Raw genomic sequence first — 16,592 nt, forward strand, 5'->3', positions numbered from 1 at the left:
GAGCGTGAGTGCGCCCCGAGTGGGAGAGGGGCAGAGAGAGGAAGAGAGAGAGAATCCCAAGCAGGCTCCGCACAGTCAGCACAGAGCCGAACGCAAGACTCAGTGTCATGAACCATGAGATCATGACCTGAACCAAAATCAAGACGTGGACGCCTGAACAACTGAGCCACCCATGTGCCCCAACTAAAATCTCTTCTATATAAATGAGAGGATTGGAAGACATGATTTTGAAAGTGCTAATTAAAAAAAAAAAAAAGTCTATTTTGTAAAATAAAAGCTGTTTCAAAAATAATCTAGAACAAAAGTGACCATCAATTTCCCCAACATAGGTTTTATAAAAAGAAGTCTAAATATAAAGTATATTTTTAAGTAAAATGTATCATTTACAAAAATGCTGTCCCAATTAGAAAGAACAGCTAATTCACAGATTTTTTTTTTCTAACAAAGACAGATATCCTGTTGTACTTTAACCATGAAACCAACCAGAAAAGAGAAAGGTAAATGAGCATTAAATCTTCACAAAGTCCCACTGGTGCTTTCTAAAGAGGATCATGTCTAAAAACAAGCCCAACTATGGATAAGATTGGGAATTTTAAAGAAATGATTTTAAAATGCTAATATGAATGCTATAAACTTGAATCTCTATCTTATGTTTAATAGTTTAAAATTAATTCCCTTCCAAAATTGTGACATTGCTTTTTTTTTTTAACTGTTTTTTAATGTTTGTTTATTTTTGAGAGAGACAAAGTGTGAGTGGGGGAGGGGCAGAGAGAGGGATACAGAATCTGAAGCAGGCTCAGCTGTCAGCACAGAGCCCGAATCGGGGCTTGAATTCAAGAATGGTGAGATCATGACCTGAGCCAAGGTTGGATGCCTAACCAGCCAAGCCACCCAGGTGCCCCAGCATTGCTTTTTAAGTCAGTGGAAAACCGAGAATGGCCAATTCTTCACAATGAACCTCAAAAGCAATGTGTTAGGATACATGATAGTGTGGTAAGACAATCTGAACTAAATGATTGATGTATAAGAAAGATATTTTTGGTCTTTAATCTTGGAAATGATAAATACCCATTTTAAAACAAAAGGCAAAGCCTGACTCAGCTAATCTAAATACATTTCTTTATCACTTGTGAAAAACACCCACAAATAAGAGACAGATTTTCTTTGCTCACATTATAATAACTTTCCAGATCTCTTTAAATTTGTAAAACTGCCAGTTGACTCTAATAAAAAACAATCAGCATAATTTCCTCTGGCTTGATATTTAAACACTGAATTTGATTATTTAATTGATACTGAGTTTTGAATCTCAATGTTTAAAAGCCAACTTGAAAAATTAAGTCTCGGTAGTTTAGAAGCATGGATTGCACCTAAAATTCACAGTAAAAAATAAAACAATGCAAACCTATGTCGTTTTACTAGTAGTGCGGTATTATTTTGACAGCGACCTGGTTTTTGTCAGCATATAAATGGTATTTATTTTAGTTGTTATTTATTCTAATAAGTGCCATCTATTTTTAGATTCATTGTATAGTTCTTGATTTACTACTATTAGGTCCATTATACAGTCTTCTTAATTGTTTTCCAGAACATGTCTAAATCTTATCGGATTAAGTGTAAATAAAATTTGATTTCGTTCCTTCTTCATACAATCGCACCTTTCAACCAGTGAATATCAGTTGCTGTTGGGGAGGTAAACCACCACTGTAGCAAAAGATGGGAACAATATAAAGTACACTGAGTTTTAGTATCTGTAAATAGCATCCATTGGTTTCAGCTGACCCATATGAAGGGTAAGTAGGCATTGTACAAATGTATTTGTAACAACTTGATCCCATGTGGTCTCGTTTATGCAAAGGAGGTCAAGAAAACCCCTAACAACCCACTCAGCTCAGCAGTCATATTGTGATAATGAACTAGTTATCGTCTGTAAGATATTCAACTACTTGTGGATAGAACAAAATTTATATTAGCATATTCATCATTATACTTTGAAATAAGTTTTGGCACTCATTACTCATGAATAAAAGAATGTCAGTGCAATGAAATCCTCTGAGGCAATTTTCATAACATGAGCATTTATTTCTTCAACCAAAACCTTCCACGACTAAGGCACTTTTTGGAAATTGAACTTAATGCTTCAAAGTACCTATGTGAAAAAAGGATGAAATTTAATTTTTGAAGGTTGTTTTTTTTTTATTATTTCATAGATTTCCACTTGAGAAGATGCAGCAGGTGCAATTCAGAATATAAAAAATAACTACCTCCTTTGTTTATGATGACGTAAATGTCTAGATTCTTATTCTGACCAATTCATGTTTCCTTCTATGTGTGAAAAAGGATCAGGCCTCAAACCTGATCTGAGCATAAGGTAATTTCTCATCTCCTGTGATGGAGATGTTTATTGGGAATTTGTGTTTTTAGGGATAAAATAGGGTCCTCTATGTTGTACTTACTGTGTATTTATAGGGCACTTTGAACTTGAGAGTATTTCAGTGAGTTTTAGTTGTCATTTCTCATTGTTTTCCTTGCAGTTGTATGATTACCATCATTTGATAAAGAAAATCATGAACATTAAGGTTCTGGTTTACATTGTGCCAAAAATAGCTATCATTCCATCACTGCAACTGATCCAGTCATGGCAGAGAAAATAGCAGCTTAGTCATGACATTCGGGACTAGCAGGACAATAAAAAAAGTAAATAAAAATAAAAAAATATGTACAGTACTTTTATGGGGATATCTTAAATAAATTTACTATGTTCATCTAAGATAGAAATTTATCATAAAACTTCAGACCTGGCAACTGCCCAGCATGGGAATAAATACTCATGGAGATGACACCAGATGGGAGGGCTACTCCCCACCGCCATCCCCCAAAGATATAAGTCATTTCCATCATGTGCATACCAAAACACTTCTATTAGTTCATTTCAATTTTCTTTTTCACATTAAGAATTAGATTTCCCCAGTGTGAATATTTTGAAGAAAAATGATAGCTGAAATGTAGTGAGTCTTGGCTGTATGTCAGCCACTATCATGGGTTATTTTTGCCCAATCTTCAGAAAGTTCATGGGCCTATGACTCACATTTTATGCCTAATTTACAGGGAATGTGATAAAGACCCAGAGAGAGAAGACAAGAAACTTGACTAAATTCACACTAATTTTGATAGAGCTATGACTGGTACTCAGTGATCTGACTTTAGCTTTACCATTTCATCAGATGGGGGAGAAATATACCCGGCATGATGTTCATCACTCAGGTTTTTTCTCAGTCTTGACCCGTGGACCCATGACTTGGTCCCAGGTAGAGAAGGCATGATGAGTAAAACCTGGAGTACTTGTTCTCGCTGAAAACTCACAAGGCAGCAGTACTGTGGTATTCGCAAAATGGGAGTGGGCCGGCCTGCACACAGCATACCATGTGCTTCATGAAGACAGCTTCCACCGCTGAAGTTTCATACTCTGATTTGGCATCTTGAGGTTTTCAGGCCAGGAGTGGGGTATTGCTTTATGATGGTATCAAGGAAGACGTGTCAGGTGGGCCTGGTGAAAGCCTTTGCATTTTTCGAGAGGCTAGAAGAGCAGAAGAAAAAAAAAAAGGCCGGTTTTCAGTGCCTAAAACAACTACAAGAACACAGGAGAATGCCAGTGAGAGATTCCCCACAGACTCCTTAATTAGGTGGGGAGGAAATAATTTCCCTGGAAGTTAAAGATTCTGCAATAAGAAGTAAGAGCGAGAGCCCAGAACACCAACATCACTATTCATCTCACTCCATTTTTACCTGCCTCCCCTCCAAGGCTGGGGCAGTCCAAGAAAACACAAAGTATGAAGTTAGTCCCCTGACCGTGTCCTTTGTACACGAGCTATTTGACAAAGAGTTTTTAAAAGTTCTCACTCCACTGTTGATGTTTTGGATTTTCATGATTTTTCTATATATGTGGCTCACTGTGCACGGTCAGTAGGATGTCATACTGTGATTACCAAGACCTGAGTTTAATCTCTTTAATACAGCATATAATTGTCTCTGACCAGAAAAGTAAATCGACATTGTAATTATATTCAAAGTTAATACATAGGTTTAGGGAGTAATACGGAGAAAACATCTCAACATCATAGCAGCCATGTAGGTGCCAGGATGGGGGCTATACAGATGCTGCTACACTAACCTAATCATTGTTTTTTGTTGTGTTTCATGCTTCTGGTATTTTTAGGGGCCTGTACATGGGAAATCTTTATTATTGCTTTTTTATGGCTGGGACTATTCCTGTTGATTTTTAACAGAATAAAGTACAGGTATGGTCTGAAGGATTTTTCATTCAAGGTCAGAAAGCAGGCAGATTGTCAGGTATATTGAGAATGATTACAGAATGTACACACACATACCTATATGGGCTGTGTCCCTTGGAAGAGGGACAGGGACCTTTCTTTGCTCAGTTTCAGCAGTATCAAAGTGACATGCTGATCATGGTAGGCAGCTTAAATACAGTAATCCAAAAGAAAGAGTCTTCTCAATTGCCAGGAATATTGCCAAGGTTAGGAGGCTTCTAAGAGGTGTGGCAGTCAGGATCTGGGATTCGTCCTGGAAACACACACAGCCCACCCACACGTTTCCCTTGAATGAGGATTAGGCAATGGACACCTAGCCTTTCTTTCCCCTGATAGAGGCATGAACTTTGGGTCCCTCAGGGCTCCATATGGTTACTCTCAGTGTATCCTCCCTGAATCCCTCAATAAAAGAAGCTCTGCCTACTGTGGCTTTGCTTCTGACATCCATAATAATGATTAGTAATAATACTTCGTTTCAGTAGAGGACTTGGCATTCTCCAAAAGCATTTCAAACCTTTTATCCCCTGTGATGTAGAGTTAGGGTGACATTTAGCCTTGATTTGCAGAGGGCACAGACTCAAGGAAAGACTTGGTCTATGTCCGACAGCTAGTGAGTGGCAAAGCCAGCGCTGATGACATCAGGTGACTTCTATTGCCACAGTCCCATGCTGCCTCTAGAGCCATGGCCAAGTTTCTGAAAAAATGAACCCCTAAACTGCTGGAAAGATTCATCTTCAGCTTTTACTTACCACAAGGGATTCTGGGGCAGTAAGTCCTCTTTAAAATGTTGGATGAAGTGAACAAAGAGATGAACTTTTTTTTTATTTGTAATCTTTGTCATAAGTTTCTGTTTATCATTGACTCTGCAATGATGAGCAAATTGTTAGCTTCTCTGACAATCGATTTCTCTATCTTTAAAAAAACAGAGGAGGGGGGGTGCCTGGGTGGCTCAGTCGGTTAAGCGTCCGACTTCGGCTCAGGTCATGATCTCACGGTCTGTGGGTTCGAGCCCCACATCAGGTGCTGTGCTGACAGCTCAGGGCCTGGAGCCTGTTTCAGATTCTGTGTCTCCCTCTCTCTCTGCCCCTCCCCTGTTCATGCTCTGTCTCTCTCTGTCTCAAAAATAAATAAATGTTAAGAAAATTTTTTAAAAAACGGAGGTAATATTTGCCACTTACTGATGTCACTAGAACTAAGGAATTAATACCTCCAAAGTACTGTGAAAGAGATTATTTCAAAGACAAGCTCTACAAATAGAAATATGAGATTTAGACTGAATACATTTAAGTGTTATTTTTGAGCTAAAATTACAATTTCACCACTGATTTTTACCACCCTGAACTCTTCATTGTTTTGTATTGTTATTATGATGATTTCTTTTTCACTTTAAGTGCCTAGGCAGTAGATGGACTTTCCAGTTTTAAAGATTCTGCCATTTTCCAGCTCACTGCTGCAGCTTGAAATCCCATTATCTTGTACCTCCACCTGAGACTTCATTTTACTTGGTTTGTATTAGCTAAGGATATAAACATTGCCTATTTTGCTCTACATAGGTAACCATGTGTTCTTTAGATACTGACTCAGAAAAAAAAAAAAAAAAAAAGCCTCGGATGATGGAGCAGGCTTTGCTTTAACACTAAAAGTGCCACTTTGCTCCATAATCTAACAATGACACAACAGTACCACTGGCCCTGGTGATTGTTGCATTACAGTGATAGTCTTCATTAGTCAGGCTGACATGCCTCCCACTCAGGGGAACTATAGGATGTGTAATCTCTCCAAAGAGAGCCTGAGGTGTAGCAACCAGACAGCTGAAGTCTTCTTAATTAATGACTCTACTTCAATAGGCCAGAGTTACTCGGGATAAAACTATTAAGATAGAGAGACATCTATGGCTTGCACATTTGACGTGTTATGCTTATTTTTCAGAAGCCATTTTTAGATAAGAAGGGCAGACTTACACCCTGGATCGGATCGTCCAAGAACCTGAACCAACAAAATGTTTTCCATAAAGGTGCTATTTATTATCTGTCCATGTTGACCTTGAAATGGTACAGAAGCATTTTTCTGAAAGAACCTGAAATTTGGAAATCAGTATTTTCATGAATGATAGTATACATTATTAACTATTTCACAGGAAGTAATTTTTTTCTTTTTTTTTCAATTTTTTTTCACGTTTATTTATTTTTGAGACAGAGAGAGACAGAGCATGAGCAGGGGAGGGGCAGAGAGAGAGGGAGACACAGAATCCGAAACAGGCTCCAGGCTCTGAGCTGTCAGCACAGAGCCCGACGCGGGGCTCGAACTCCCGGACCGTGAGATCATGACCTGAGCCGAAATCGGACACTCAACCGACCGAGCCACCCAGGCACCCCAATAATTTTTTTCTAAATTAGGTTAGCATCATTTAGTTTTTCTATCTTTCTCTTGTTTTTAGAAAGACATTGAATTAATATACTGCTAAAAGTCCTCTAAGACATAAAAACTTATCTTTTAAAGGTCTGCCTTTCTAAGTGCTTCCCTTAGTCTTAATGAATAGTGTCAACCACAAAAAAAAAAAAAAAAAAAAAAAAGCAAACATAACAGTTTATTTCTCAAAAGGTCTGTTTATTTGTTTATTTTCTTAAAGACAGGGAATGCTAACTCAAAATGCTCAAAAATACTCATTTTGCTCATGCCCCCTTCCTTGTATTTGGACACTTGGGTTAGGGTTGTGCTTTTTGTGTTGCTGTGCTTTATTTTATAAGGTAAGCTATGTTCTTTCATTAGCCAAGACAGGACACTGCCCTCTCATTCGTCTCACACCCACTTAAAGCAAGCCCACTACATTTAGAGGAGAACTGACAATATCTTCACCAGAGCCAGTAGGTTGGAATATAACCAAAGATTGAGAATTTGTCCACTTTATTGAGCTAAAATTCCTTGATGTTGACAAGAAATTTTCCCCTATGGATACTTGGTATGTTTTACTATCAGACTGGTCCTGTGACAACAGTGTTAGATAAATAATATAAAATGTCTATTACCTTTTCTGAGAACTTCTTAGTGCCTCATTGAAAAAAAAAGTCACTAAAATACATAGAGAAATTAAGGCTATGTCTATGTAATTGAAATAAATTATATTATTTAAAAATAAGTTACTTTGGCCATTTTGATGCTAAATTGATAGAGTAGAAGAACGAGAGCCAGAGTCTACACCTTCTTTATAAGAATTTGGAGTATTGTGATGTGGCTGTGTTTTTCAAATCACAAAGTTTAAGTTGTCAGTAAAAACATTGTTATAGCCCAAATATTTTTTTAAAAATGTTTCTCTTGACTATTAATTCTAGAAATCTTTAAATGCATTTTTTGTTATTATGTTTTGTTACGATGACCCCCAATCTTAATTCCTGCTTTTATTCTTCTCCCCATTAAAATAAAAAGATAGCTTCAGGAAACTGTGGTATGTCACTTTTATACCATGAACACTAAGAGAAAAGCCACTTAGAATCTGAGAAACCCTAATAAAAATTTTAAGTTGGTAGGCAGTATGTTTCGGTGTAATATCTACATCACTAAAGCAAACCAGCTGTTACATACCTGATATAAAGTGCATTCTTTTAATTCATGGGTAAGCCCATAAAATGTACCAATACAACTGCAATTTTAAATGCTTCAATAAACTGACAGTGTTACTAAGCTAAAGGTGAAATTCCTTTAATGTACTTAGGAACTCAGAAGAATATTACTTTATAACTTCCTTACCTAGATAATTATAGTATCTTGGTATGTTTAGTTAGTATTGGAATTTCAGCTAATATTGACCAAAGAAGCTAGTGTGGCTATATTTAAACTCTTATCTTCATAAGAGCGTCATCACACTCCACAGAATGTTTTAAATATTTTAAAATCAATAAGATCTGTTACTCTCAGAGCACAGTTCAAATTTATTCATTTTTTTCTGTCAAATTATTTTTCCAGTTTTATCCACCTGAACTGAGGGAAATCAAACAACTACTCTTTAATTCTATTTCAGCCCTTCCTTTTTGAAGCCAGGATGAAATCATGTCAGTGCTTAATATAACCATATACTTCCACATTGAAATGATAAGTAATTGATTATGACTCAGAGTCTGTAAAAGATTGGTGATTAGAGAAACCATATCCTGCCCAAATAAGTTTATTTCATTCTCATTTTCCAGATGGTACCTGTGTCATTAATGTTTTTTTACCAACATAGTTTTAATGACCTTAACAAGCAGATAAAGTAAAAAGAAAAAGCATATAATGTGTACTAGGGACTGTCTGACTAAATTTATGTAGCTTGAATTCATTTTTCTGCTGCTCTGTTTAATGAAGCATAAAAATAAGGTCACAATATTGGAAACTTGTGGCCTTTCTTTCATAGGAGAAGGAATAGAAATAAAAAGTACAGTAACCTGGGAGTGGGTCATGGTGGGTGCATCTTAGCTACGTTAAACTCATGTGGGATCACAATAGGGTAATCATATAATTCATCTTCCAAATCAAGTTATGATTGGCTTGGATAGGGCATGGCTAAAACGTTCCCAGGTAAACTGGATTGTGTGGTCACCCTTCACATATATGCATCATATCTTCAGTAGTGCACAGCTGTTTGATACGAGAAGAATAAAATGGACTATATCATCAATAGCTAGCACAACATGTTCCAAACCATGGAGAGAACATTGAAGGACCCTCTCCAGTTGAATTAGAACTATAAAATTATATTTCAGGAACAGTGTGAGATTTATTCAATTGAGGTTTCCTGATTTTTCTTCACTGAACTGAGTTTCTATGTCACTTCTGAATATGTAACTCCTTTCCTCATCACACCTTTAAAATAAATCAGTTATGTCTTTGGAAATATCTTCTCCCACTCCATAGGCTGACTTTTAGTTTTGTTGGTTATTTGTTGACTGAATGAGAGCCAGAGTCTACACCTTCTTTGTAAGAATTTGGAGCATTGTGATGTGACTATGTAGAAGCTTTTTATCTTGATGAAGTCCCAATAGTTCATTTTTGCTTTTGTTTCCCTTTCCTCTGATGATGTGTCTAGTAAGAAGTTGCTCCAGCCAAAGTCAAAGAGGTTTCTGCCTGTGTTCTCCTCTAGAATTTTCATAGTTTCCTGTCTCACATTTAGGTCTTTCATCCATTTTGAATTTATTTTTGTGTGTGGTGTAAGAAAGTGGCCCAGTTTCATTCTTCTGTATGTTGCTGTCCAGTTTTCCCAGCACAGTCCAACACCCCAAAAAATAAATAATACAGTTAAGAAATGAGCAGAAGATGTGAATAGACATTTTTCCAAAGAAGACGTCCAGATGGCTAACAGACACATGAAAAGATGCTCAACATCACTGATCATCAAGGAAATACAAATCAAAACCACAATGAGATACTACCTCACACCTGTCAGAGTGGCTAAGATTAACAACACAGAAAACAGCAGATGTTGGTTAGGATGTGGAGAAAGAGGAACACTCTCCTACTGTTGGTGAAAATACAAATTGGTGCAGCCACTGTGGAAAACAGTATGGCATTTCCTCAAAAAGTTAAAAATAAAACTACCCTAAGATCCAGCAATTATACTACTAGGTATTTACCCAAAGGATACAAAAATACAGATTTGAAGGAGTACATGTACCCCGATGTTTATAGCAGCATTATCACCAATAGCCAAACTATGGACCGAGCCCAAGTGTACATCAACTGATGAGTGGATAAAGAAAATGTGATGTGTGCGTGTGTATATGTGTGTGTGTGTATAAAACTTGCTCTAATATATTCCGTGTATACACACACACACACACACACACACACACACACACACACACATTATAGTAAAACCTTGGTTTGTGAGCATAATCCATTCCGGCAACATGCTTGTAATCCAAAGCCCTTGTTTTTCAAAGTGAATTTCATCATAGGAAATAATGGAAACTCAGATGATTCATTCCACAACCCAAAATTGTTCATATAAAAATTATCATAATACTGTAATGTGATACAAAATATTAAAGAAAATACAAAATATGAGGAAAAATTAATTAACCTGCACTTACCTTTGAAAACCTTTGTGGCTGGTGTGAGGGAGATAAGAGAAAGGATTATGGTGTAGGATGACTTTCACTATCATTAATAGAATCACTGCTATCTGTTGGCTCAATGGAATCTTTGCATAGGGGCCATTGTGTACACTCACATCGATGTTGACTACAGTACAGTATTAATAAACTCTTGTCATATACTGCATTTAATGAAACTGGCAATAAGGCAACAGAGGAAAGGGTGTATATCTGCAGGCAGCCTGACCTAGAATGAAGCGAAGCATTCCTAAGCTTACTCTTGTATAGAAAAGCAAAGGACTGTCCATAGGTGCTTTGAAATGACAAAAAATACACTAGTGACAATTGTGGACACCTTACAACATTCTGAAAAATCACTGATTTCTGCCAAACACCGCTGCCTGAGACTGAGCATCTGACAATGGGAGTCAATCATCCACAATCCTGCAGAGGAGAGAAAGAGAGAGAAGAACCATTGGCTCAGTTGTGATCATGTGAGGTTCGGCATCATGTACTACTTGTATTCAAGACACTGCTCATTTATCAAGTTAAAATTTATTAGAAATGTTTGCTTGTCTTGTGGTATACTCACAGAAAAAGTTACTCACAATCCAGGGTTATACTATGTATACACACACACAAAATGGAATATTACTTAGCCATCAAAAATAATGAAATCTTGCCATTTGCAATGACGTGGATGGAGCTACAGTGTTTTATGCTAAGCAAAATAAGCCAGAGTGACATATGATATCACTCGTATGTGGAATTTAGGAATCAAAACAGATGAACATATGGGAAGAGAAAAGGCAGCAAATCATAAGAGACTCTTAACGACAGAGAACAAACTGATGGATGGAGGTGGGTGGGGGTGGGGTAGATGGGTGATGGGTATTAAGGAGGGCACTTGTTATCATGAGCACTGGGTGTTGTATGTAAGTGATGCATCACTAGATTCAACTCCTGAAACTAATATTACACTATATGTTAACTTACTAGAGTTGAAGTAAAGATTTTGAGAGAAATAAGATAAAATAAATCAACTAAAGCTTGCCTTTATAGAATTATCTCAAAATTTAATTAAAAAGCTTAATTAAAACTTGTTCTAATATATTCCGTCTGATCCATTCACATGCTTTGTTGGGTATGTTCCTCATAGGAGGTGGCATATGGAGGAGGATGCTTTACAACTTTTACAAGCCTATCATGCTCTTATCCAATCCCAAAATGTCTTTTGAAAACCATAGTGAACATGGACTAAAATCTATTTCAAAACATTTCAATTCTATTATTATAAAGATAGAAATATGCAAAAGCCAGCTATATGCCACTTCTTATTATGTAGAAATGGAATATCTGTATTGCAAGGTTAACCTAACTGGCCATCCACTTGATTCCTGGACTGTAAATTTCTTTCTGTAAAGGGAGAACTTTCTGGCTGAATTAAAATGTGAATAATATATCTAATAGCTCTGGAACTAGATGTCAGAGGTGGTTCTAAAGTCCCTGTTTCCCTAAATATTGTTTAACCAACATAAAGATCTGGGGTTCTGTCCAACCTATCTGGCAGGTTCAAGATCTTTTAAAAGTAAATTTGAGTCATCAAGGACAGTTACTACACACATTGACAAACTGTGTTCCGAAGAACATTCTTTATGATCTTAAAAGTTAATTCAAGAAACATAGTGTACTAGGGCAAGTAAGTTTGGGGAAATTTTTATACCGTAGTCCTCTCTTGTAGATTCACAATGCAGATACAGCATATTAAAGTTCCAGAGAAGCCTTGACTTTAGAAAATCTGTTTACAGGGGTGCCTGGGTGGCTCAGTCAATTCACCATCCAACTCTTGATTTCTCTTCAGGTCATGATTTCATGGTTTGTGAGTTCAAGCCACACATTGGGCTCTTTACGGACAGCGTGGAGCCTGCTTGGGATTCTCTCTCTTTCCTTCTGTCTCTGCCCCTCCCCTACTCATGAGTGTGCTCTCTCTCTCTCTCTCTCTCTCTTAATAAATAAACTTAAAAAATATATATTTACATTTATTTAACCTAGTATCTCTCAAAACAATTTACCAGTGAAGATTTTGGGGGGGAATATTTTATGATAGCAAAGAACTGTGGTATTCCTTAGAAAAAAATTGGGAAAATTTTTTGAAGATAGTTGAGAAGGCACTGTAACAAGCAAAGCTAACAGAGGACTCAAAATGTGGGAAACATTTACATGATGAGCCTTCACTCATACATGATGAGAATGTATGTTGCTCTCACTTTGGGGCATTCCTTATTTGATTCCTTAGGAGCATGATGAATAAAACAATTCCTAATTGAAAAGCTCTGAAAATAATTTGTTAAGTAAAAGATATACTCATTACTGAATGGCAATAATATGAGGTGAAATACAGACACCCACTGATTTCAATGTAAAACAAAGAGGTAATATGCACAGGGAAATATTTAGAAAGATAATATTAAAGTAGGGGAGAGGGACGCCTGGATGGCTTAGTTGGTTGAGCGTCCAACTTCAGTTCAGGTCATGATCTCATGGTTCGTGGGTTCAAGCCCCACATCAGGCTCTGTGCTAACAGATCAGAGCCTGGACCTATTTCAGATTCTATGTCTCCCTTTCTCTCTGCCCCTCCCCTGCTTGTGCTCTGTCTCTCTCAGTCCCTCAAAAATAAATAAATGTTAAAAAAAAATTAAAGTAGGGGAGAAAATTTATGTTTTCATTTTTTCTGTTATTCTTGAAAATAGATGGCTTTTCTTGTAGATCAAAAATGGTCAAATATTAATATCACATTTTCAACCTAATAGACTCTAAAACTTAAAAAAAAATTTTTATTGTATGGCAGAGACAAATAAGCATTGTCTTTTTTATGACTACTCAGGAAGCGTTTGGCCCAGTTGTGTCAAACTTGATGTATCTCATTAAAATCCTAAGCTTTGTCTGGTGTAGCATATATTTTTATGACTTGTTAATTTTTGTTTCTGTTTTAGCCACCAATGTTTCTTGGGGAACTGATTTTTGGTCATAAGTTGTATATTTTAAACAAAAAAAATAACTTGCAGAAAAAAATATATATGTAACTTGCCTATTTTCTTTACAATTAACTAATTTTTCACACATGAGGACTTTGAAAATATATTAATTTATGTATTTAGGTTCAGATCACTTGGGTTTTCATTGCTATTTAGGAATGTGTGAGTTTTTGAATTACTGTATTGAAGTAAAAAAGATTACTGCTGACTACATTGTTTTAACTTGAGCAATTGTAAGGTGATTGTGTGTGTGTGTGTGTCTGTCTGTCTGTTTGTCTGTCTGTCTGTCTGTCTAATCCTGGGGAAGGGAAGGCCTGAGAGTAACATACAAGATTCCACCAAATACAAAAGTTATTCTGTTTTCTTTAATAGTCTAAGTAGAAAAGTAGAATTGGTGGAAAATGTAACTGTTTCAATGCAAAGTATATTAAATCTAGATAAAACCAAAAAGCTTGGTGTTTTTCTTAGGCCTATTTCGTCATATGCCCTTCGATGTGACTAATCTGTGTTGAGAACATTCTTTGAAGTTTAATCCTTTAGTTTTTCTGCAACAAAACTGCTAGGCATACCCATAGGGTAATGAATGGAAACATGGACGTAGTTCATTAGAGAATATAGGAGATCAAGGTCATGTGCTGCAGCTTCACCATCCATAGATTTTGTTTCACCTCTGATGATTATGTTTCACTAACAATATGCTATAAGGAATGGAAAGACCCCTACTCACCCACATAGTTCAGATATTTCAGAATCAGAAAGTCTGTCCATCTGCCTGAAGAAGGAAATGGGACTAGATTATTGTGACTGCTACTAAAATATGTATTTGAGAGGTGCCTGGGTGGCGCAGTCGGTTAAGCGTCCGACTTCAGCCAGGTCACGATCTCACCGTCTGTGAGTTCGAGCCCCGCGTCGGGCTCTGGGCTGATGGCTCAGAGCCTGGAGCCTGTTTCCGATTCTGTGTCTCCCTCTCTCTGCCCCTCCCCCATTTATGCTCTGTCTCTCTCTGTCCCAAAAATAAATAAACGTTGAAAAAAAATTTGTATTTGAACCAACAGTGTGATTAAGTGAGGGATGACCTCTTATTCCCAGTCTATTAAACTTCCAAATTCCCCTTAATCCCAATTTTCATCATGAATTAAGAAAGTGGTATGTGGGGCGCCTGGTTGGCGCAGTCGGTTAAGCGTCCGACTTCAGCCAGGTCACGATCTCGCGGTCCGTGAGTTCGAGCCCCGCGTCGGGCTCTGGGCTGATGGCTCAGAGCCTGGAGCCTGTTTCCGATTCTGTGTCTCCCTCTCTCTCTGCCCCTCCCCCGTTCATGCTCTGTCTCTCTCTGTCCCAAAAATAAAAAAATAAAAAAAACGTTGAAAAAAAAAAAAAAAAAAAAAAAAAAAAAAAGAAAGTGGTATGAGATGAGTTTAATCTCCTTATGTTGATCAGGTAGGAATCCATGAAGAAAAGAAGTCCCATATTCTGGTGGAAGCCTTACATTATGAAAACTTTGGTAGGTCTTCCTTTGCCTGTGTCAGAATTTACTCCTTCGCTTCTCTTCAGTTCTCTTGAACCCTTAACAAACACTGAAACCAGTAACACTTAAATATCTCAGAAGGGAGCTTTTGGTGAAGAACATACTTTCCCCCACATCATCCAAAATATATTTTATAGAAATGAAACCAGCTTTTGTAATCAGAATTTGAAAACAGATAAATCCCCTAAAAGGCTCACCTGACTGTGAGTAGGGCTTATATTCAAATGTCTACAGGAACCAAAGAAGTGATGTAGTCCTGTGAGGACCATGGAGGAAGCTTGCCTCCACCAGTTGCCTCCAGTCAGCTCCAGCTAATTGTTGATATGCAGAAATGCAAATCCAATATTGCCTGGTCTTGAAATTTTTCAAAAGCAGTTGGAAATTTTTGTTTTTATATGAAAGCTCCAACAATTATATGATGATAACTAGTTGAGAATGTTTTGAAAACCTTTTACTCCAACCAAACATCTATTCTCTGTCAATTTCCAATCTGGGCTCTTAAGATTTTCCTTATATATAGATTTTCTTATATATAGATTGTACCTTCTCCGTTCATTCCTACTAGCTCTTGGCCCAAGACATATCCTCAAAAGCATATTACTGGAGTGGAATTATATGTTTGTATTAGAACATATCGGTACTCATCCTGAAACATAAATTCCCAGGAAAACAGTTTGCCAATGAGATTTTTTTATTGAGGTTGACTTTTATATTCAGAACTACATTTGGTTTTAAAAATACTGAAATCCAATGTATTTAAACTTCTAGTTCTTTGCATTTTTAAGTTTAGATTAAAAATTGTTATACTTCAACAAAAGACTTTAAAGAGACATTAACATATCCAATTTTAAAAATTAATTAAATTCCTTTAAGTCTTTTATATTTCATTTATAATGTATTTGACTTCCTTTTAAAATATCTTATTGCAGTTGTCTGTTGTATAAGGTATTCCCATTTATGTAAACATTCTAATAAATTGAACAAAGTAAACTTAGAGATATGAGAAATTTAAGTTCTCATACATTATACTACTAAATATAAATGTCATAAGATTTCATCTTAAAATTCTAAATCCATATGTTACTAAAATTTCACTTTTCAATTTGGATTATAGTACTTACAATATATTTCTAGTACTAGCATACAGTTCTTTTTTTAAGTTTTTTTAAAATTTGGTTTATATTATTTAAGAGAGAGAGCATGTATGTGCATGAGCAGGGAATGGCCAGACAGAGAGGGAGAGAGAAAATCCCGAACAGGCTCCGCACTGTCAGTGTAGAGCCCGATGTGGAGTTTGATCCCACAAACCATGAGATCATGGCCTGTGTTGAAACCGACTGAACCACCCAGGTGCCCCTCATATATTAATTTCATGATTTTGATTGTCTTAAATATTTTTGTGGTTAATAGTTAACGTTATTGGAATTAAGAGAGACTTCACTACTAAAACTATTGTGTCATCTAAACAATTTTTGTTTGTAAGCTAAGCTGGCTGAGGTCTCATATACAACCAGAGCTATGAAGCAAGATACTGCACTACTGTTGGAGATGTCAAGGGAACGTATTAAGTCCTGTTAATTACCCAGAACATAGGAGTGATCCTCTCACTCTCAGAGCCCATATAGTCTACATCCCT

This window comes from Leopardus geoffroyi, chromosome A1 (assembly GCF_018350155.1).
Source record: "Leopardus geoffroyi isolate Oge1 chromosome A1, O.geoffroyi_Oge1_pat1.0, whole genome shotgun sequence".
Classification (NCBI taxonomy): domain Eukaryota; kingdom Metazoa; phylum Chordata; class Mammalia; order Carnivora; family Felidae; genus Leopardus; species Leopardus geoffroyi.